The sequence below is a fragment of the Rhinopithecus roxellana genome, chromosome 3 (genome assembly GCF_007565055.1).
Source record: "Rhinopithecus roxellana isolate Shanxi Qingling chromosome 3, ASM756505v1, whole genome shotgun sequence".
NCBI lineage: Eukaryota > Metazoa > Chordata > Mammalia > Primates > Cercopithecidae > Rhinopithecus > Rhinopithecus roxellana.
This window is the reverse complement of record NC_044551.1, coordinates 178,322,519-178,346,641: the sequence shown is the minus strand read 5'-3', so window position 1 is coordinate 178,346,641 and position 24,123 is coordinate 178,322,519. Positions and strand designations below refer to the sequence as shown.

General features: G+C 39.3%; 1 protein-coding gene and 1 long non-coding RNA gene across 2 annotated transcripts in view; one reads left to right on the top strand and one right to left on the bottom strand.

Moving 5' to 3' along the window:
- TENM2 (teneurin transmembrane protein 2) overlaps positions 1-24,123 on the top strand; it is a 1,294,091-nt gene that overhangs the window by 172,520 nt on the left and 1,097,448 nt on the right. The gene's annotated exons all lie outside the window — the stretch shown is intronic.
- Positions 15,358-18,857, bottom strand: LOC104658240. Its single transcript, XR_747406.2, has 2 exons — positions 18,662-18,857; positions 15,358-15,789 (listed from the first exon to the last, which is right to left on the bottom strand). It is a non-coding gene; the product is annotated as an uncharacterized LOC104658240 (long non-coding RNA).

Genomic DNA, 24,123 nt, shown 5'->3' with positions numbered 1-24,123 from the left:
GCTTAAATATTCAAGCTTGGGGTCAAGTAAATTTAATGAGTGTATTATTTTGATTTCAAAACACATATTAAGGGTGAGAACAGTGTTCTTGTCCTAGAATTGAGTGTTTATGAATTGACTTTTTCAAGATGTCGTAATAATAGCTAATACTCACATAGTGCTTACTATGCCAGCAAGTATTCTAAATGCTTTATTCATTTACTTCTCACAACAACCAGCTAATCAATTATTTGTCTTTCGTAGTTGAGGAAACTAACATACAGAGAGGTTAATGTGTCCAAGGTTCTACATCTTATATGAAGCTTAGTTGAAATTCTAACCCACATAGTTTAGATTCAAGGCTAATCCTGTAAAACCTCTCACAAGATTTCAACCTAGAGCCTGGATAACACAAAAACTCATTCAATGTGATGACTGCAAGCACAATTATGTTCAATATAATAAGCCAATATCTTATGATTATAATTTCGTTTTCAAGAAAATGATGGAGTGAGCCTGGCCATTTAAGTACATTATTTAATGTAATCATCAGAACAATCTTATGAGATTGGTGATAATCTTTTCCAAAACTCACTTCACAATAACTCAGGGGGCATCTGGTGGTTGAGTCAGGACTACAAACAGATATCCTTTGAGCCTCTCCTGGCTTTTCTCAGTAAATCTGTGAATTTAATATGTATTTTATTAAACCTCTCCTCCAGTCGAGATAATTAAACATTGCCAAATCTTTTATTCTTAGAAAGCAGATTGGGAGGACAGACTAATAAAGGGGATCTTGGGGATCCCTGCCAAGTGGAGATCAATCAAAAAGGAAAAGCAATGGAATTGATGGCATTTCTAAAGCATTATTATTTTTTTCAATGGGGAAGTTTTATGAACATGCCAACATTTAACAAGATGCCCATTGAGTACCATGAGACATACCAAGAGAGAAATCACTAGCTGACCATGGAGTGCTCTCCAACATTTCACTTTTCTGACTTCTGAGCATAGTTGGAAGAAAGTAGAGAAGTGTTTCTTCTAAAGCTGCTACCTAATGACCATGTTCGTAACTACGTATGACAAATGCAAAAACCTAAATATTTGCAGCTAAAAAGCAAATGCTTTTCTTCTTCATTTTTTAGACGGAGTCTTGCTCTGTTGTCAGTTTGGAGTGCAGTGGGGCAATCTCGGTTCACTGCAAGCTCCGCCTCCCAGGTTCATGCCATTCTCCTGCCTCAGGCTCCGGAGTAGCTGGGACTACAGGCACCCGCACCATGCCCTGCTAATTTTTGTATTTTTAGTAGAGACAGAGTTTCACCAAGTTGGCCAGGATGGTCTTGATCTCTTGACCTCGTGATCCACTGACCTCAGCCTCCCAAAATGCTGGGATTACAGGCGTGAGCCACCGCACCCGGCCTGCTTTTCTTCTTAAAAATGTACCTTAAACCCTTTGGTAATGTGCAGTTTTCCATGCTGTGGGAGGTCAATAAATCCCTTTTGACTCTCTTTATGTTCAGCAGCTCCAAGTCAAAAGGAAAGACATGTCCATCCAGGCATTGCACACACTACGGCTTTTTCACATGCTCCATTTAGATGCCTAATAGTTAAGCCAGTGTGGTATGTGGGGCCCACTTTTGAACCACTGATGGAGGCTCTTGTATACAACATTTGCTACTTTTTTGTCAGAGGAATAGTCACTTTGGAAAAACAAGACAATAGGCATGCTTTCAAGCTGTTCTGATTTCTCGTGTGTATTTATGAACCACACATTGTGTTTTCTTTTCTTCACAAGGAAACTTACATGGTATGAAGCAGAAATTTTATTATGAAATTTATTCACATTTACAATCTGAAAAAATAAAGACTTGGAAAGCTGCATACCTGCACTTAGAATATCATTGTAATGATCATCTCATGCACATACGTGGTTCAAATCTGCTTGTGAAATTATCTTGAGATTTATTATATGAAAGACTTTATTTAACAGTAATGTGAAAGGAGGTAGGAGAAAAATATTCTTTTCTCTCAAACTGGGAATTAAATTTCATCATTCAGTGTTATGGGTCCAAAACAGGGGTATAGTTTAAAATAGTTCTACAATTTCTTAGCTGTTATATGGTGTTAAATCCAAAAGGATCCTCTTACCTGTAGTCTAGGATAAATAGATGTATATTGGGTATTTCTAGATACAGTAGTTCCCACTTATTCCTGGGAGATATATTCCAAGACTCTTAGTGGATACCTGAACCCTCGGATAGTGCTGAACCCTATATATGCTATGGCTTTCAACTTCATAACGGAGGCAGCTCCTAAGTGACTAATATGCAGGTAGTGTATAAAGTATGGATTCGTTGAACAAGGGGATGACTCACCTCTAGGGCAGGACAGAGCAGAACAGCAGGAGATTCTATCAGAATACTCAGAATAGTGCTCACTTTGAAACTTTTAAATTGTTTATTTCTGGAATTTTTCCTGTAGTATTTTTGGACCACAATTGACCATGGGTAACTGAAAGCATGGGAAGTGGAACCTCAGATAAGGGGGGCATTGCTGTGAATTCAAATAAGTCCTGAAGTAATATGTCCTGGTTACCAGAGATTAACTTGCCCACCCTTAAGAATATTTGGTGACTTCAACTAATTTGAGGTTTTATTTATTTTTGGATGAACTGGCCATCACAATCAATGGATACACACACGCACACACACACACACACACGCACACAGATACACATAGCTGTCCCCTGAACAGTGCAGGGGTTAGGAGCCCCTACACAGGTGAAAATCCCCACATAACTTTTGACTCCCCCCAAACTTAACTACTCATTGCCTATTGTGAACCAGAAACCTTACCAAGAACGGAAGGAGTTGATTAACACATATTTTCATGTTATATATATTATATACTGTATTCTCACTATAAAGTAAGCTAGAGAAAAAATGTTATTAAAATTATAAGGAAGAGAAAATGTATTTACTGTTTATTAAATGGAAGTGGATGATCATAAATGTCTTCATCCTCGTCATCTTCAAATGTTGAGTACACTCAGGAGGAGAAGGAAGAGGAGGGGTTGGTCTTGCTGTCTCAGGGGTGGAAGAGGGGGAGGAGGTGGAAGGGGAAACACGAGAGGAGGCACATTCAGTGTCATTTTTACTGAAAAATAATTCCACGTGTAAGTGGACCTGTACAGTTCAAATCTGTGTTGTTCAAGGGTCAACTCTATATATTCCCTTTAGCTGTGATATAGCTTTAAATATATATATTATACATATTATATATATTATATATTATATATATTATATATATTATATATATATATATACACACACCCACACACATCTACAGATCATTTGCCTTTAAGAAAGAAGATGGAAGTCTTTCTGGTGTTTATTACATAATTAAATAAATATTTAACCTTCCCAGTTAATAAAAAAGACTGAAAAAACAAACAGAAAAACCTTTGTCACAATTAATATAATTATCAGATAGGTCAGAAACCCATTGCATTTTCTGATATTCATTTTTTCATTTTTAAATCTGCTTCTATCTTTAAGGTAATAATATCTCCAAATTATATTTCTGCTACTGCTGTAGAAACTGTAACAAATTCAGTCCTATGTGAAATCAATAAAAGCTGCATTCAGTTTGGTGAAATACAAGGGCAAGGTCTCTTTGTTCTTGAAATGAGACTGAAGGATGATTTTCTTCTGGAGATTAATATTTCTGTTTATATTGTCCAGACCAGGAACAACCTGCCAATAATCAATCGATTTAAAGCTAAATGATAAAGACTAAAAATTGGTCTGTTCTTGTGTGTTGAAGAACAGTGCCTTTCTTTTGTATGAAAATTGCATTTGTTGAAGTGATTTAACCAATGACAGATTTAGTTTGGAACATGTATTTTAAAACTTGCAAGCATTTCCATGGGCTGAAAATATTTATACTTTTATCATTTACTGGCAGGTCATGAGCCACACAGGTATTTATAGAATTGACAACACTTTTCCATTGCCTTGTTGAGTTATGCAAACTTGGCATGAATCTGGGCATGTGAATGATAGAAATAGAGTCAAAACACAAAGGTTTCCAGATTTTCCATTACTGCAAAATACAATTTTTTAAAATTAAAATGAAACATCATTGGGACATTATTTCAACTGATAGTGAATAAAAATTTTTCACTCTGATAAATCAAGGACAGATGACAGGATGTTTTTCAAAAACAATGGAAGACACTTAAACTAAAATTGGGAATTTTCCATAGGATTAAAATGCCTGCAAATGCAAATCTACGATCACATTCTATCTAGGCCTGTGTTATCTTTTTTTCCATTGTTCGTTTACTAAATGCGTGACCTTGTGTAAGTGACTCAACTTCTCCATTCCCGAATTGCCTTATTTTTCCTGAATCTAAAAAATGGGAAAAATTAGAAGCTAATTTTATATTTACCCTTAGGGACAAGTGAATTACTACATATAAAGTAATTAGCAGAGTGTTGGGCACATAGAAAATACTCAATAGATATAAGCTACTTTTATTAATTATTCCAATCCTGTTCCCCTTATAAAAGCATAAAAGTCATGCATATTGCCTTGTAATCTTTCTTTCATGGTTTCTTATTGTGTGAGCCTAATTACATCGTAACTACCTTAATGGTAAAGCTTTTGTCATATTCTCTGATATTGCTGATGAATTGGTAAAGACACAATTCGTTGTGTAATGGGGCAAGTTTTGTGGATCCAAGATTACATTAAGGATTCACCAACATGTGCATTGATTTCGCTGTGTCAGAAGGCGCAGTGTAGAGAATGAAACAAACAAAAAAGAGTTCACGTATTCAGCAACCTGCCCTGTTGTGGCATGTAAAAATATCACTATGCTTTACGGAGCAGAATTTTCCAAGCTGTGTTCTATGGGATCCTGTGTCCCAAAAATATTAACAAGTCTCCACTCCACTCCAAGCCAAAAAATTCTATGGTCCAATAATATTGAGAAACCTATAATTAACTTATGTCAGGCTCCTGTAATTCAGTGATTTCCCAAGCCTTTAAAGGCACTAGTGTGCATTGAGATAATTCAAGAAGGGAAGGTAACAGTTTGTAAACTTGCCCCTGAACCCTTTTTAGCAGGGATCCTGTAGAGCATCTTGTGCTCAATGTAGTGAACAGCAGGATTTGGGTAGTGCTGCTCTAAGTCTGTGACCGCGACTAGAGGCACAATATTGGGCTTCACTCGTGATTCATTCCATAGTGCCATGGTGTAGTGTTCCGCGCTAGGAGCTAGGAGGTTTCCCCGATTAAGTATTGAAAACCGAGAATGATCTACACAAAATGAAATAAAATCAAACCAACTCAAGAATGTCCCCCTAAGTCTGTCACTGCCATTCATTTGCATTTCAGTACATTTACTCTGCAAGTGAAAAGCAGGAAGCAACGTGAAACTGACAGGGATTTTGCTGCACATGTGCGGTCATGCAGCGGGTGTGGAAAATGGCAATAGGTTTGAGCAGCGCTGGGCTTTTCAGGCGCGCTCTCTTCTTCTAAACGATTCCCTGGGCCCTGTATTTCAGTAACTGCTTCTGTTGTCACTTGAGCGTGTCTGGGTACAGCTATAGCAAAGCATTTTAATTTTATGACTTTCAGATGTCTTGTTAGTGGGCAAATGAAGTGATAGGACAAGTGGGTTTTGTCTAGTTGCTAAGGGATAAAAATAACAAATGCCTTTATTACTTTGCTGACAATCTATTTATAAATTTCTGGAGGGGATGCCTACAGAGGAAAATACAGATATGTTTTGGATATACCTGAGAACTCTCAAGTAAAACTGTGTATTGATAGAATCTGCTTTACAAGACTTTGATAGTGTGCACAAATATTGCTCCTACATGTAAAATAAGTTTCAAGCTTGGTTCTTTGATGGCTATGATGCAAATGACATTTGGCAAAGGCTGTTTGCTCACCTCCTCTTTCACCTTGCTTATACTGAATTGCACAGGAGATTTCCAGATATGGTAGTGCTATCACCTTAACTACACAGGATGGTAAAAGTGGCGTTTAAAAATATGTATTTGCCTCAACCAGTGGTAATCTGTAATGGGAATGAGCCCTTAAAGTCTCCCTGTGAAAGCTGGGAAAGTTTTCTTTGTCATTGCTCCTAAGGAGCTCTGCTTGATCTCCAAGTCGGAGAGCAGCTCTTCAGTGACCAGCACATCCAAACCTTTGACGCCCTTGCCAGCTGTTGGGCCCTCATGCTGCTGTAAATGGCAATGGGATAGAAAAGAATAATAGGTACTGGCATGTGAGTGAACCATTCCAGTCAGGCTGCCCTCACACCGCACACTGAGAAACTGAAAGAGGGCAAAATGCACTCCCCTGATTATACACTTGGCCCTCTCAAGCGCTTTCCCAGAATAAAATAACAATTTAAAAACTTGCCCAGACTACCGAAAGTTTGAGTCCAAGTGACTCGTCTGGGCACCACTTGTCTCTGAAATATCGACATATTCATTGTTATTCTAAGGGAGTCTAATACCAAGGGAGAGAAGAGGAAGTGGTAAAACAGGGTGACCTGTTGTTTACATAATACTGTGGTATTTCCAACTTCTGCAAACCCACATTTTTTGTTTTTATGAACCAAGCATTGGCATTTGTTTTCATGCAGGTGTGATTCAAAATATCCCAGAATTCTGAGTTTAAAAAGCAGTTTTGTAAACTCTCACACCATTGATGCTGTGGTAATTTGGCAATCTGTTACAGTAGGAAAAATATATAGTAGCCCGAGTAGTTCCTTCCACCTTGTACAGAGAATGCCTTCCATCCTGCTACTGTTCTTCAGTGTTTGTGTTTTAAAAAGACCCTCCTTGATGACGATGAAAAAATACTACACAGCTCCAAGACAGGGTAAATCAAAGTGAAACGAAGGTGGTTTGTTTGTTGATAAGTGTTTATTGATAAGCCCCTCATTTGGAGTGTGCCTGCTTCCTTCTGGCCGGGTAATAATGGTTTGCATTTTTTAGTAGCTACGTAAATTTGAAACTTTCCAATTTCTACCGTATTATTAGATCATGAGGGGTATGGAAAGAATTTGTGTTCCAATAACCAAAGATGAGATGATAAAAGAACCTACAAATTTTCCACAACTGAAGGTCTTTTTTAGTTAGTAAGGACTTGCAGATGTGTATGTTCCCTCCAGATGTCTGGGAAAAACACAGCTTAGAGAGGAAGATATTTTTATATCTGTATGAACACAAAAGGCCTATAATTGTTAATTATTTATTGCCATATTAAAGCCCATCAACTACATAGTAGAATTACTACTTAGAAATTAAAATAAAGGATTAAAAATTAATTGTCCAGTGTGTTTTGGAGGTGAACTTTTTTATAATCCACGTTAAAAGTTTTATCGACAGGAATGCTTTTTTGTTGCTCATTTAATTTATCCTTTTGTCTTACCATTTGGAGATATGAGAGCAGCTAAGCAACATATAAATTAATTGAGCTCTGTAATGAAATAATAGTTTAATTAGTTATTTATAACGTACAATGAGAAAGAAGAGAAAAATTCAGCAGAAAACCCGACAGCATTTCTACTCTCATTTTGGATTGTTTTCCTATAGGAGCACACATCAAGTGATTTTGTGAACCCCATGACATTTCTCTCTTTTGATCTCAGCTCACTGCAAGTTCCGCCTCCCGGGTTCACGCCATTCTCCTGCCTCCGCCTCCCGAGTAGCTGGGACTACAGGCGCCCGCCACCTCGCCCGGCTAGATTTTTTTTTTGTATTTTTTAGTAGAGACGGGGTTTCACCGTGTTAGCCAGGATGGTCTCGATCTCCTGACTTCGTGATCCGCCCGTCTCGGCCTCCCAAAGTGCTAGGATTACAGGCTTGAGCTACCGCGCCCGGCCCTCTTTTTTTTTTACTTTGAAAATCATGGCTTAAATTGATATGATTTTACATTTTGACATGTAAAAATTATTGTTTGTTTGCTCTTTCATTTCTTCTTCACTTTTTAATCATTTTATTTTAAAACAAAACACAGATACAAGTACACTGAAAACACAGATATAGAATACTGAACACTGAATAAAACAAATGTGCAACATATTAAGTTATCATGAGGCAGGCACCCTTGCAACTGCTACCAGGTCAAGAAATAGGACTAGGCCAGCCCCTCACCACTCTTATTTAGGAGTTCCTTTCTAGCCCCAACCCTTCCCATTTCCCCAAAGTCACCACGTTTTTATAGTTTATATGATCTCTTTCTTGCTCTTCTTTATCACCCAGGACATATCCCTAGATCTCATGGTTTACATTGGCCTGCCTGGGGTCTAGGTCTTTGTCTTAGTTCAGGCTGCTGTCATAGATTGTGTGGCTTCAACGAAAAAGCATTATTTTTCACTGTTCTGGAGGCTGCTGAGAGGTCCATGATCAGGGTGCCAGCTGATCTGGTGCAGTCTGGTAAGGACCTGTTTCCTAGTTTGCAAAAGGCCATCTTCTCATTATATCTTCACATAATAGAGAGAGACAGAGAGAGAGGGAGAGCGCATGTAAGCTCTCATGTCTCCTTACAAGGGTATAAATCTTACAAATCCCTCTATGAGGTCTCCACCCTCATGATCTTACTATCTCCCAAAGTCCCTGTCTCCAAGTACCAGTGGGAACTGGGACTAGGGTTTCAACATATATTTTTGGGAGAATACAAACATTCAGTCCAGAGCAGCCTTTTTTTCCCTTCCTTGGAAGGAAAGGAGAAAAAGGAAGGGGATAGAGGGAGGGAGAGGGAGGGGATGGATTTACAGGGAGGGAGGAGGTAAGTAAGACGGAAAATGATGTAATTTGAAATGAGGATTCCGGATAATACGTCTGTCACTGAATTATTCCTTCATTCATTAATTCTTCCTTACTCATTCTTCCTTACTCCGCCCTCCCTCCCTTCCTTCCTTCCTTCTCTTCATTTCATTCTTTCTTTCTTTTTTCTTTCTTCTTTCTTTCTTTCTTTCTTTCTTTCTTTCTTTCTTTCTTTCTTTCTTTCTCTCTCTCTCTTTCTTTCTTTCCTTCTTTCTCTCTCTCTCTCTCTCTCTCTCTCTCTCTCTCTCTTTCTTTCTTCTTCTCTTTCTTTTTTTTTTTGACAGAGTCTCGCTCTGTTGCCCAGGCTGGAGTGAGTGGCGCGATCTCAACTCACTGCTGCCTCTGCCTCCTGGGTTCAAGTAATTCTCCTACCTCAGCCTCCTGAGTAGCTGGGATTAAAGACTGCATGGCTAATTTTTGTATTATTAGTAGAGTCCGGGTTTCACCATGTTGGCCAGGCTAGTCTGGAACTCCTGACCTCAGGTGATCTGCCCGCCTTGGCCTCCCAAAGTGCTGGAATTACAGGTGTGAGCCACTGTGCCCGGCCCCATAGCAGTCTTTAAAGTCTCTTAGAATCTACAATTTTCCCCATATTCTTTTAATTCCATACAATTTATTTGTTAAATAAATTGGGTCATTTTTTAAAGTTTTATTTTGACTTTATAAAAGACAGAGTTAGGGGCCGGATGCAGTAGCTCATGCCTGTAATCCCAGCACTTTGGGAGGCCAAGATGGGCAGATCATGAGGTCAGGAGATCGAGACCATCCTGGCTAACACAGTGAAAACCGGTCTCTACTAAAACCACAAAAAATTAGCCAGGCATGGTGGTGGGTGCCTGTAGGCCCAGCTACTCTGGAGGCTGAGGCAGGAGAATGGCATGAACCCAGGAGGCAGAGCTTGCGGTGAGCCGAGATCGTGCCACTGCACTCCAGCCTGGGTGACAGAGCGAGACTCCATCTCAAAAAAAAAAAAAAAAAAAAAAAAAAAAGGAAGAAGACCAACAAAGTTAGATAGGAGGAATAAGTTCAAGAGATCTATTGCACAGCATGGTTACTATAGTTAATGACGAACATATTGTATTCTTGAAAAATGCAAGGAGAGTGAGTAAGTGTTCTCACCACAGAAATAACCATGTGAGGTAATGGACTTGATAATTAACTAGATTTAAGCATTCCACAATGTATATGTACTTCAAAGCTTCATATTCTATATAATAAATACATACTACTTTATCAGTTAAATTTTTTATATTCAAATTTAAAAACATCATTTAAAAAAATAAAGTCAAAGTGTCCAAACAGCACAGGTGTTTTCTTTTTAGGAGGTGCTTTGTAATTTTTCATTTAGGTTCTGGCCTTTCCCACAAGGGAACCCCCATATTTCAGCTCTATTTGGATAGACTAGCACATTTGAATCCAAGCATTGCCAACGATGGAATACGGAATTCATACAGAAAGGCTGGTGGTGCCTGCTCCCACTTGTCGTTGGAGAGGACTGGTCCCCCTATTCCTTCTGAAATTATTTACAGTGTGGTCCATTTCACATACAAACAGTCCCAAGAGGTTATCATTCAGAAAGCAGGGTGAAATATACAAGATTCAAAGGGCGGAAGTCAATCAAGATATATGAAAGTCTCTAGATAGTTGGGCTCTATGTCTCAGGAAAGAAATAGGAGCAGGAAGTTCTATTTTGGCATCTTTTCTGTACCAAGCTGTTTTCCAAGTTTTGACACTTTTCTACAACCATGTGAGTTAAGACTTAATAGCCCGGTTTTGCAGAAGAGGAATCTGAATCTGTTTCTTAACAAGAAATCACCTCCTCACTGGACTCCTGTTTCTATGTATAATCCTGTGTTAACCTGAATCAGATAATGCCAAGTCAGCATCCTTTGCACTTACAGTCCAGACTCCTTCGCGTGGATTCTGGTCCACAGGATGGAGGTCTGGCCACTGCCAGTGTTTCTGCTTTCAATGGCCCCTACCACTCATGCCTGGCCTGCTGTGCTGTAGCCTCACTGGCCTTTTTGCTGCACCTCAGATACAAGCTTGTCCAGCAAGATGAAGAAAGACATACCTTGGTAGTCTCTAAGATTCATATTTTCTCCTTTAAGGGAAGTCAGCATGCAAGATCACTTTAGCGGCCTTTGCATTTGCTTTTTCTGCTCTCTGGAACACTTTGCTGACACAATTTGCTTCGCTGGATCTTACATCTCTTTCAGGCCTCAGCTTAATTGTCACTTCCTCAGAGAACTTCCCTGCCCACTCAATCTACTTAGGCTTTTTCCTGTAATTATCTCCTCCACTTATTCTTTTTCCTCTCTGGCACTTATCAACACTCTAATTATACATGTATTTATTTAATGTCTATCTCTTCTACCTGACCCTGAATTACCTGAGGATGGGATGTGCCTGCTTTGTTTACTGCGATATCCCTCATGCCTAGCTAACACAGAGCCTAGAACACCAAGGAAGCTCGTGGCCGGGCGCGGTGGCGCTCGTAAATATCGGTTGGAATGTAAAATCGGAATGAGGTTCAGAGAGGCTGGATAACTTGTTCAAAGTCACACAGCTTATAAGCATCAAAGCTGGGGATTTAAAAACACACCCTAAAACCCCTGTATTTTCAATATGAATTGGTTTTTCCAAACTGTTTCTTGAACACTAGTGTCCTGAGGAATCTTAATAATGTGTCAAGAATAAAAAGGGATCTGTGTTCAAATAAATTGTGGATGTGATGCAAATGTTTGAAGAAAATTGAACGTATTTCTTTCCTGCAGTATATCCCAGGGACTTTAATATGCAAATGTGCATTGTGACTTTCCAAGAAACTAATATGTTATGCAGCATTTCTCACCAGTGTTTGGCCACGATTTACTTTTTTGCATGAAGACAGTATTGTGGGACCACAGTATTCAGCAGAAGCCAGGGTGGGAATCACTCGACTACACCCTGCTTCTCCCCAGGAAGTGGGGAAATAGAAATTTCTATCAGCAAATCAGGTCTAAATATCCTAGTATCTTTTAAAAGTTTTATGCTTTCTTCCGTCTTCTTCAACGATGAATGTGGGCCAGGGGAGGGGGTAACGTCTTAAGAAAACAAGGTTAGAAAGCTGAAGTTAAAGAAAGTTAAACAGATTGTAATGTAAGTTATTGTGGAGAAGATATGAGAAGCATATATTTTTTAAAGTAACAGATTAGAAAATACAAACTAAATAAAGTTAAATGGTTAATAACTTAGAACTGCAAGCATTTTTTCCACTTCAGTATGCATTAAAAATGACTGAGAATGGTCTTAAATGCTGACATCCCTTAATGGAGAAAGTATGAAATTACAAAATAACCAATGTAATCACACCTTAATCTTGTTAAATTGAAACACTGTAATCTACATTCAAATTTCACATATGGTCAATCTTGCAAGAGCTGGGTGGATGAGCCAATGCACTATTCGGAATTTTAAATAGGGAGCCATTCATACCTCTCCAAAGTCCACTTACTTCTTTATGAAAAATATTTCCCTGGGATGCCGGGTGCAGTGGCTCACGCCTGTAATCCCAGCACTTTGGGAGGCTGAGGTGGGTGGATCACAAGGTCAGGAGATCAAGAACATCCTGGCCAACATGGTGAAACCTGTCTCTACTAAAAATACAAAAATTAACTGGGTATGGCAGCACGCAACTGTAGTCCCAGCTACTTGGGAGGCTGAGGCAGGAGAATCACTTGAACCCGGGAGGCAGAGGCTGTAACTGAGAGCTGAGATCATGCCACTGCACTCCAACCTGGGTGACAGAGCAAGACTCTGTCTCAAAAAAAAAAAAAGACTAACTAGATAGGAATCTCATGGAAGAACTTGAAATCTAAGATAGTGATCACTGATGGGTTATAGATGCTTTTGAGAATACGTTATATTCTCAAATATTCAAATATATGTTGGACTTCTAAGCATATATTCAAATATATGTTGAAACATCAGGCACAGTGGCTCATGCCTGTAATCCCGGCACTTTGGAAGGCCAAGGTGGGCAGATCACTTGAAGTCAAGAGTTTGAGACCAACCCGGCCAACATGCTGAAACGCTGTCTTTACTAAAAATACAAAATTTAGCTGGGTGTTGTGGCACATGCCTGTAATCCCAGCTACTTGGGAGGCTGAGGCAGGAGCATTGCTTGAATCTGGAGGCGGAGGTTGCAGTGAGCCGAGATGGCGCCACTGCACTGCAGCCTGGCAACAGAGCAAGACTCCATCTAAAAAACAAAACAAAACAAAACAAACCTTCCCTCCCTGGGAATGGGGAGAAAAGGCTTCAAGCCAAAACAAATTTTTGTGTAATTGAAATAAAGAAAAGTTTATTTCCGGAACCCTGATACTCATGACCAATCCTACCACAAAGAAAGCAGAGTGCATTTCAGAAAAATGTGTAACTATGTGAGAGGAAAATAGGTTTCAGCTTTTTCTTGCCAATGAATTATTTCAACCTGTTGAGAAATGTGATTTTTAAGAAAAATAACTGAAGTGAAGTATTCTCATCCAATGCTGACTCAGTGTGCCTCTCAATTGAATGGGTAGAATGTGCTACGATTTCATTGTCTAGTCATGAAATATACATTTGGGAGCAGAGTTCCAACAGTAGAGATGCCCACTTTAGATTTGAAAAATGGTAGCCCTTTGTTCAGAGGAACCACCAAATAAATGGCTTGTTCACCTCCTGTCTGGTAACCTCCTTTTTATTTCTTCAGAGGTGGGGTGTCTCACTCTCTCACTCAAGCTGGAGTGCAGTGGTACAATTATAACCCACGGCAGCCTCAAACCCCTGGGCTCCGCTGTTCCTCTGCTTCAGCCTCCTGAGTATCTGGGACTACAGGCACATGCAACCACACCTGGCTTTTGTTGTAGTGACAGGGTCTTGTGATGTTGCCCAGGCTGGTCTTGAACTCCTGACTCAAGGGATCCTTCCGCCTCAGTCTCCCAAAATGCTGGGATTACAGGCATGAGAACATGAGCCACTGTACCGAGCCAACTCTTCTAAATATGAATACACATTCTTCTCAGATACAGTGAGATAATACTAGAAATATGCATGCTTTTAACAGATAAAAAAATACATCCTGGAAAGAGAAAACTGGAGAATCTTAATGTTAGAGGAATAAAAGATGATTTGTTTATGAATTATCTGGACTTCTGTATCCTATCCTTTACACGCTGCTTTACTGGGTTTTAACACTTTCACCAGGGACTTGAAATCAGTGCTGCTTTAAATCAGCTCTTCCATGGGGACTGCTGATTATGGTAACCACAGGCTGTGCTATGATGCTTTGACTACAACATTACAGGGAAGATTTGGCTATTTCATTCATTCCAGCAGGCTGTTGCTACCCAGCCAGTCCCTTGTCTCTGGAGTATTTTACTGTATCTATAATAAGACAAAACAAAGGTATTTTGAAGGTTACAACAGACACAGCCTCCATAGGCATAGTCCTCTGGAGACTTGGAGGGAAAGACAGATGAGGCAAAGGAGCAGTCTCCAAATCCTCTGTGAACTGCATGCTCATACCAGAGCCCTCCACGAGCCTTCACCTACCGAGAAATTCCAGGGTTTTTCTGCAATTGCACATCCACTGCCCTCTGCTTTACTGCGTGAGTGCAATTGCATTAAGTGTACTAGAAAAAGTAAACCCTTTTTTTCCAAATCAGAAAACTGAGTGTCCTAGTGTGGCAAGAACCCCAGCTTAAAATAAGAGCATCTCTCATCTCAGAACAAAAAGGCATAATGACAAGAAGCCACCAAAATGAGATTTGAAAGACATCTTTTTCAGTCGAGGACCAGATTCCCATGCAGTAATAGGTGAGCTGCTTTACCTCTCAGACCCTTAGTTTTCTCTTTGGACAAATGGGGTGGTTTGGACTTCAAATTTTACTGTAAGGATGTGAGAGATTATCTAATGATATAGCTTCACTATAGATGTCAAGGCATGCAGCCAAGTATAGAATTTTAGACTCAATTTTTGAATTGAGTGAATGTGCTCTAATATTCTTGCTATTATGTTCTGAGGCTAAAATTTCCTATTGTTTTGAGCTTACATAAGCTGACCTCATTTACTATGGGAACATTATAAGTATTTAGGAATATGAGGGTAAGCACCATAGAAAGAATAATTCAATCTAGATGTGAGAGGCTCTTTTTTTAAGCTTCATTAACTGATAATTATGTGAGTGCAAAACAATGCCCTTACTGTTTGATAAATGAATATTAGCCTCATGTCATGCTGATAAAAGTCATGAGCAGAACTAGACTCCTCTGCATTTGGGGGACTTTTGTTATTTTGATGCTAATGGATTATGTTCATTTTATATAGATAGATATCTCGAATCTCGAATGACTCAGCAGGACTGACTTAAATTAGATTTGTCAATCCATACTTTGCTTATTAGTGTGTCCTGAATATCTTGATGGCAGTCTTACATTACAGTGTATACTTCACATAATTTATCTATCATGACCTAAAGATTTTGATGATAGGAGAATTTGATTGATCATTAAAATCACGATTATGTATTTATTTGAAAGTATAGCATTGTGGTTTTATTTCCCCCCAAAAGCATTCTCAGAATCAGCAATACGAAATAACTTATTAAAATCTCTTTACAATGTATGCTCCTTTGGAGTGCATTGAATATTACTTCTTTGTAGATATTAGCTTCTTATAATGGAGAGTTGTATTTGTCTGAGTAGGCAGCGGCTATAATAAGTAACCTTCAAATTTCAGCAGCTTTACATAATGAGGGTTTACTTCTTGCTCATGTCACAGTTCAGATGCACACTGGTGGGAGTGGAGAGCAGAAAGAAGCATTGGACAGGGAATGGGTTCTGCCCGTCAGAGTCGTGCAGTGACCCAGGTTTCTTCTGCCTTGTGGCTCCACCCCTCTCTAGATCCCTGGGGTCTTCTCTGTTCAGTAGGTGGCTAGAAAAGGGGAGTAAAAATCATAGATGATTTTCTTACTTGGCTCAGTGTGGAAATAGCGGGCCTAATTTCTACACATTTTCCATTGGCTGAATCTCTGACATGAGTATGCAATCTCGTGGGGTGACCAGAAAGAAGAGAGGACACCAATGTCGATCAGCACTGACTGTCCCCTCCACAAGATCTAGACACCAAATCGAGGATAACTAAAGATAGATTTGGTGAACGCTTAATACACAAAAATCTTATTCTGACATAAGAGATTAAGGTATGATTAAGGTATAATAAGATCGAGGTAAAATAAGACCAAGTAAGGTATACAAATAATTATACCATAAGATGTATGAAATATAGGTACAAATCTTCACTGACCACCATTGTCAGTGAAGATAATAAGACAAGTAAATGTACTAATAATCATACCTTTTATAAAAGATTATGGCTATGCATGCAGAAAGCTATAAATACTGATTAACAGAGGGATAAAGTCTAACAATTTGGGAGGACTGGGAAATTGTCTTAATGTGATGGTACTGACATTGGGCTATATATTCAACAACCAGAATTCTAGATTGCTTCTGTTGTTTACTTGCTGCAAAATGCTGAAAAAGTTTCTGAACCTCAATTTTCTCATATGAATATTCATATATTCTCACATATAAATATCATAAGACCATATGAAGGGGGATGTTAAAATTAGGTCATGAATAGGGAAAGCTTTTGTGAATGATGGTTCAAATATCCAATTAAAGTCACTGCTGTTACTGTTACTATTATTTTTTAAATTCTATGCCCACAGGCCAGGCTTACATTTATAAAACATTGTTCAGCACACATACACATACAAACACAGACACATCTGCATACATCAAACACACACAAACATCCAGGTAGTAAGAAAAGAATTCAATGCTTTATTTTTTTGATCTTCAGAATGAAGTTGAGAGTCAATGCCTGCATATTTGGTTTCTCTGGTCACTAATACATCTTGCATCTGTGCTAGTTTCATAACCCGTCCTTGGAAAGTAGCATCAATTATCTGTGTCTGTTCAGGTAGGCTGGTTGTGGGACTCTCTGTCCTTTCTGGCTTATAATATTGTTAAGAGCTTCAGAAAAATGAAGTTTGTGGAAATGTTTTTTAAACTGTAAAAAAAATGTATATATGGAAGGGAGGTTTATTATGATTTTGCCTAGTTTAAGTACCAAATGTCCATCCAGTTAGTTTGGGTCATCCCTGTAAAAAATTATTTAAATCACACCTTTACGTACCCTTTTAGCCAAAAATCTAGTATGCTTTAAATAACACATTAAAGCAGCAAGTATAAAGATGTCATTTAATATCTGGCATCCATTATTTTTGTTAACTTTGTTTTTACTGATCTCTAAATACCCAGGTTGCCTATTCTCAATAATATTATAATGTTCCATTCTCATAAAGTGACATTCTTTTGTTGGGGGGTGCAGGGCACAGGGAATCAGAGAATAGATATTTCTCAGGAATCTCAAACCTACCTTGGGTGGTCCTCAGAGCCTAGGATCACTCTAGCCACGTACACATTCCAGGGGCTAGATGAGCAAAGCAATATCATGCTTTGGAACCTGGCCCCAAATTCCTGTAATTGGCAAGACCAAACCTTCCTCCTCAATTCTTCACTTTCAAGCTGTGGCTACCTGGATGACTGTCTTAGAAAAATGCTTGGCCGACAAATTGTCAGAGTTAACATCTAGGGAGGTAGAATGACAATTCTTTAGCTGACATTATTGACTTAGAGCTGGGAAGACACAAAGGCATTGGTTTTTTTTTTTTTTTTTTTTTGGATCAGCAAGTCCCACCGGTAAATTCTGACAAACCATGGTGTCTTCAGTTGTCTAGGAGACTATAGAGAAATTCACAAGATAAAATTAGATTATCTTTGTAATGATAACTCTACGAGGTATGTGACTTTTATTACAGTCAGTTCCCATTTGTCCACGCCCCGGGCCATGCTCTGTGTTGTCTCTAAACTGAAAATGGGATTGCTGAATCAAGTTCAAACACGTCGCAGCATCGATCCCTCTTGATCCCTCCCCTGTCATAAACTCAGCTCGGGATCACTCTTTCTGGCAGTTACCCACGTTCCCAAGCATTTCCACTTTCTTCACCCACTTTTAGAAATGGCTTTTGCTTCTTCAGCCACCTGGAGAATGACTACTCATTTTTCACAACTCACATTAAAAATTCCTGTCTCTGGGAGGCCTGCCAGGATGCACCAGGCAGAATGAAGACTGTCTTATGTGTGATCACATAGCATGTTATATGCAGGACTATTGCAGACTTCAGCCAGCATATTGTGACTGTCTCACTCTTTTGTGTTCCTCAAGCAGATTGTGAGCTCCTTAAACACTGAGATGACATTTTAGTTTTGCATCCCCATAGCCCAGCACCTGCCCTGGCACTTTGTAAGTATTCAGAAAACACACAGTGAATGAAGGAATGAAGGAATGAATGAGTGAATGATTGTCCCTCTTAGAAGAAGCAGGAGACTTATAAGACAAAGCGATAGACAAGGTGCCTACTCTGAAAAGTTAAGCATTACACATTGAAACCCACACTTTGAATCAAGAGTGAAAAAAAAAAAAAAAAAAAAAAAAAAAAACAGGTAGTAATTGCAGAGGGAGGGCAGCTAAGCATGTGGCTGCTTTGGATATTTACTCATCAGACCAGACTGAAACAGCCTTAATCAGGGAAAATCAATCTGCCTGTTTTTCAGTGTAAGCATAAATGTGCTGACAGTAGATGCTGCATAGGTGTTCTGAAAAATCTTACATCAACCTCAAGTTAGTTATAGCTTCATTTACTTTCTGTGTATAAGTTCGAATTGTTTATGCTTACCTGGAAGGGCAAATTTATCTTCTGCAAGCAGTGTTCTATATCATGTCATGCCTGAGGTCAAATGTCTCTTAATGTACAAAATACAGTCCAAATGCTGCCTGAGATTCCATCTCTTCTCTAACCTGATCCAGTTTGCATTCACTATTCTCTATATTCACCAGCTGTCTCAGCAAAAAATGTCCACGTCTTTCTCCATATCCTGTCACTGCCCTTCACAAGTCCTCTTGTTTTCTCCAGCACCAGCATCACCCTGAAACTTCTGTGGTACCACACATGCCAATGATGTCTTCATCCTCTGAATTGTCCTTTTCATTCAAATAATCACTTACTTGTGCTGTCTTCTGCATAGTAAAAGAAATTGTTCAACAGAATTCAAGTTTAAATTTTCCATAAGGTTTTGTGTGTTGTTTTCCCAGGCTTATTTTACAGTTACTGATGGAAGGAACTTCGCTTCTTTGTGTTCAGTTGTAGCAGCTAGCACAAGGCCTTGATGATTGTCAGTGTGTAATAAATGTTTGTTGATATTTGAAAATGATGCCTGGGTTTATTTACTTTTTAATTATTTTACTTTTTTGAGACGGAGTCTCGCTCTGTTCCTCAGGCTAGAGTACAGTGGCACAATCTCGACTCACTGCAACCTCTGCCTCCTGTGTTCAAGTGATTCTCCTGCCTCAGCCTTCCAAGTAGCTGGGACTACAGGCACATGCTGCCATGCCCTGCTAATATTTTATATTTTTAGTAGAGATGAGGTTTCACCATATTAGTCAGGATGGTCTGGATCTCCTGACCTCGTGATCCTCCTGCCTAAGCCTCCCAAAGTGCTGGGATTATAGGCGTGAGCCACTGCGCCCAGCTTGATGCCTGGGTTTAATAGTAACAGTAAATTAATCTTCAGAATGGAAGCTTCTGTACAGGGAGATATGGTGCTTCCTTTGGCTAGCTATTTATTAAACCCCACTCCTTTTTTGCTTCCTCTGGGGAAGCAACACTTCTCTGGGGTCAGAGGAGTGGGGTTTAATAAATAGCTAGGGGCTCTGTTCCCTCACTGGCAGTAGATCACCAAGGTGATCAGTTTCAACTCTTTATGTTTTCGTTGTCTCATTGGTAAAATGGGATGGTAGTAATAGTTGTGGAAAGAAAAACATAAAAATAAAATACATGTAAAGGTTATGCTTCATGATCAGTATTCATTAAATATGAGCTACTATTTTAGTGATTTTCTCTTTTATAGGTCCTAGGGCCCAACTTCCTGTGGTCACATCCCAACTCTTCCACTTATGTATGATCTCTTGCCTTGGGCATGTCCCTTAACTCCCGAGCCTCTGTTTCTCTCTCTCTAAAATAATCCAGGCAGTAATACTGTCCTCCCAGTGTCATTCTGAGAAATAAATGAGACTACGCATGTAGCACTCAGCGGTGTGCACAGACCATAGTAAGCACTCAATAAATAGTCGCTGTGCTCATTGTGATTCCACTTGCCCATGCTGACATTTCCATGAAGAAAATGTTGCCCTTTATCACAATAAATAAATTATTTTTCTGAAAGTTAAATCCCAAAATATGTCATATCCCTCTTTGGGCCTTCCTCTTGGTGCCATGGAATAAAAGGAAAAGGTGTTTATTGTTCCATGCATTTGTTTGATGCAATTGTTCTTTTGTAGGAATGAGCTTTCCGTAAAAGGGTAGTCTTGTCTAAGTGATTTGTATGTATCTGATGTAAGCATCACAGCTCTTGACAGATAGGGCCATCTATCACCATACCATGGAAAGTATACAGACATATGGCAGGATACCACTGACCCACGTTTCTTGGGTGTGGTCAGCCCTGATGTCTCCTTCAGTACCTGTGCCACCTACCCACTGAAGAGCTCACACACACTCCTACTCATGTGAAACGGGTACATCTATTGACTGGAGTGTTTACATGGAATCCTATTTCTTCTTTCTAGAGAATTGCCTATGCTGATTTTAAGAAGGGATAAGCATACCATAGAATTCCTTATAGGAGGATTAACAAATAGGTTTCTTTTGAATTCCCTCTCAGGAGAAAAATGTACAATCGCGTTGTTACCTCTATTCTAATCTAGTCAAGCTTCACTGGCTTGCAGGTCAATCTCAAAATAGGATTTTGTTTGAATCTCAGATACAACAAAGCAAACTCCTGCATAAATGCTAGCTAGGTATGGTGTATGTGTGTGTGAAGTTCCTCATAAGAAGACAAAAAAAGTTGTTTTGGCCAAACTGAGTGTATAAACTCTCTGGGATAGTGATATGCCTCTTATGACATTTAATATATTGATTAAAGTCACTAAAAACTTATCTACCAAATTTTCATGGCACATGTTTGAGACACAGCATGCTTAAGTTTCTATATGACACTCTCACTGGGAATTTTATGTCAAGACATAAAAATCCATTGACATAACATTAGGTCAGTTTTTTGTTTTTATTTTGGTTTAATTTATACTTTTAAAAGTTGATCTTTAATCCCTCTTCGTTTTCCGTTGAACCCACTTCAGTAACACTTTTGTTTCTAAACACTTCACCAAAGCTGTGTTTGTCAAGGTCCACCACGAACCTCATAGCTAAATCCAGTGGCCTGTGCGCAGTTCTCATCTTACTTGACCTACCCCAGGATTTGACACAGTTAATCACTCCTCCTAAAACTCTTTCTTCACTTGACTTCTTAGATATCACTCTTGATTCTCCTCTGGTTACTCTTTCTCAGTATCCTTTGCTGGGGGCTGACCCATCCTCTTCCCTTCCATAGCTCTGTCATGGGTCTTTGTAGCTTCTCTCTCTTGCATTCTCTATCCGGGTGATTGCATCCTGGCCCATGTCTTTAATGCAACTGAATTGCTAGTGACTGTTGCCTCTTTGGCTCTGTTCCAGCCACACTAGCCTCTTTCCCTGCCTTGCCTTTGAGTCTGTTCCAGCCACACTAATCTCTTTTCCTGCCTTGAAAATCCCAAATGAACTTTTACCTTTACAGTTGATACTCACCATAAATATACGGTTGCTCCCCTGGTAGCTGAATGGCCCCTTCTGTCACTTCCTAGAACATTTAGTTTCCATTTTTTCAGTTGAGTCCTTCCTGACCTGCCTATGTGTGTGATCTCCATAACATAACCACTCACTCCAATGCTTATTTAATTACTTTTATCAGGCAGGGGCTGAACAGGAAACTGAGGGCACACTGTAAAGGGTTTTTTTTTTTTTTTTTTTTCAATTTTATTGTCATCTCATTTTTTTTTTTTGCAGTGTTTTTTTTTTGTTGTTGATCGTTGCTTTTTATTTTTTTATTTTTTTATTTTTTTATTATACTTTAAGTTCTAGGGTACATGTGCATAACGTGCAGGTTCGTTACATATGTATATTTGTGCCATGTTGGTGTGCTGCACCCATCAACTCGTCAGCACCCATCAATTCATCATTTATATCATGTATAACTCCCCAATGCAATCCCTCCCCCCTCCCCCCTCCCCCCTCCCCATGATAGGCCCCAGTGTGTGATGTTCCCCTTCCCGAGTCCAAGTGATCTCATTGTTCAGTTCCCACCTATGAAGAAAGGTTAACAAAGGAAATGCATATGAAGGTATAGGCAGGTTAAGGGAATTGACAAGGAATGAACTACCCAGGAATGAGCAACCATGAAGCAGCTGTGTTCACCTCCAGGACTGAAAAAACAAGCGAAGATAACTATGTTACCCAAGACTGTTCGCAACCTGGAGCTATGAAAGATGAACTACTCAACAGGAATGTGGCTGGGGAAGAGCACAGCCACTTCCAAGAAGGACCATGAAGACCCAAGGGAGACAGAGGGAGAGGAAAATCAACTGAGAAGAAATACCCTTGGCTTTCTCTTTTGCCTTCTGAACTCTTTCTATTATCTTCCATTGGCTGAATCAATGAAATTCCACAGGGTGCATAAAGGTATCTCAGGTTCAGCTTCCTGCCACCCAGAGCAGAGCAGAAAAAGGTGGGGAATGGATCTAGGGGAGAGAACAAAGACAAACTAATAAAAGATATTTATAAAGGCTTATTTTCACTTGGCACTTGGGAGTGTGACATTCTACCCTGCATGGATCATGACAAAATCAGCATTAAATGTTCTTCCCTCCTTTTTGATAGGGTAACCTCTATACCATCCAAACTAATGTTGGTTGAAGTCATAACAAGTCATTGTGTCTTCTCCAAACAGCAGGAGTGGTGTTCACAGTGTTTAACAACCAGTGTGACACAGGCACAACGGTCAGAACAGTAACCCAACAAATGAGAGTAATGTGCAATACTGGGTCCAAAAGGGATCATTTGGAAGAGATGCTACAATGTGAATATTTGAAAGGGGTGATCTTTTCTTTTCCAAGGACATCTGAGAAAATTGTGCCCTTATATCCAGGAATCCATGTGATCTATTCATAGGCAATGTGGTGAACTTCATGGAAAAGGCATCTCATTTAAACCTCCAAGAACTGTTCTCTGTTTTCTTCATTTTCAGATTTGGAACCTAAGGCTCAATTAAGGTCATTTTGCCTAAGACCACTTATTTATCTGTAGTGGAGCTGGGACTGACACCCAGACTTTCTGACTCCAAAGCCCCAGCTCTCGACTCGTCTTGATATTAAGACCGCCTCTCAGATGGAATAGTGGTGGTTTCAGGACAGAAGCTGCATATTTTGAACTTTTTATGTTTTTTATTTTTCTTTCCTCATTTTCATATATATATATATATATATATATATATATATATATATATATATATATTTTTTTTTTTTTTCCAGAGACAGGGTCTTACTCTGTTGCCTAGGCTGGAGTGCAGTGGTTCTGTGTCTCTAATTCTTGGGCTCAAGCAGTGCTCCTGCCTGAGCTTCCAAGTAGCTAGGACTACAGGCACATTCCACTATGTCTAGCTATTTATTTTTTTATTTTTATTTTTTATAGAGATTGGGTCTCACTGAGTTGCTCATGCTGGTCTCAAAGGAGCTTTCATTTTTTAAATGTTTCCATCGAAATCCCTGGGAAAGTCTCTTCTCTTTTTATTTCCTACATGATTTTATCTTTCAAAAGAACATTTGGATTCATTCCTGAATTTGGCTAACATCTAAAGCAGGGTCTGAAGGTACTGTGTGTTTCTCCTCCTTACCACATCCATTATCCAAACTCTGTATACAAAAGGCACCTGAAATATACATGTGAAATGTCTGAATAGAATTCCTTCTTACTTAGGACTGTGGTGTTAGGCTCAGCATTCCAAAGCGTGAATAGTCATAGCAGGTGACACATAAGACTGTTCTGACACAGGTACCTATGAGACATAATTGCTACATTTTACCTTGGACTGTGCTCTTATTTTTAAAACTATAGGCCACTTGTATAAAACAATCAGCAAACTTGAATTTCCTTACTTGCTGTGTTCTTTCTACTTTTCTAAACCGCAATTTCCTGTTTCCCCTGTCTCTGCT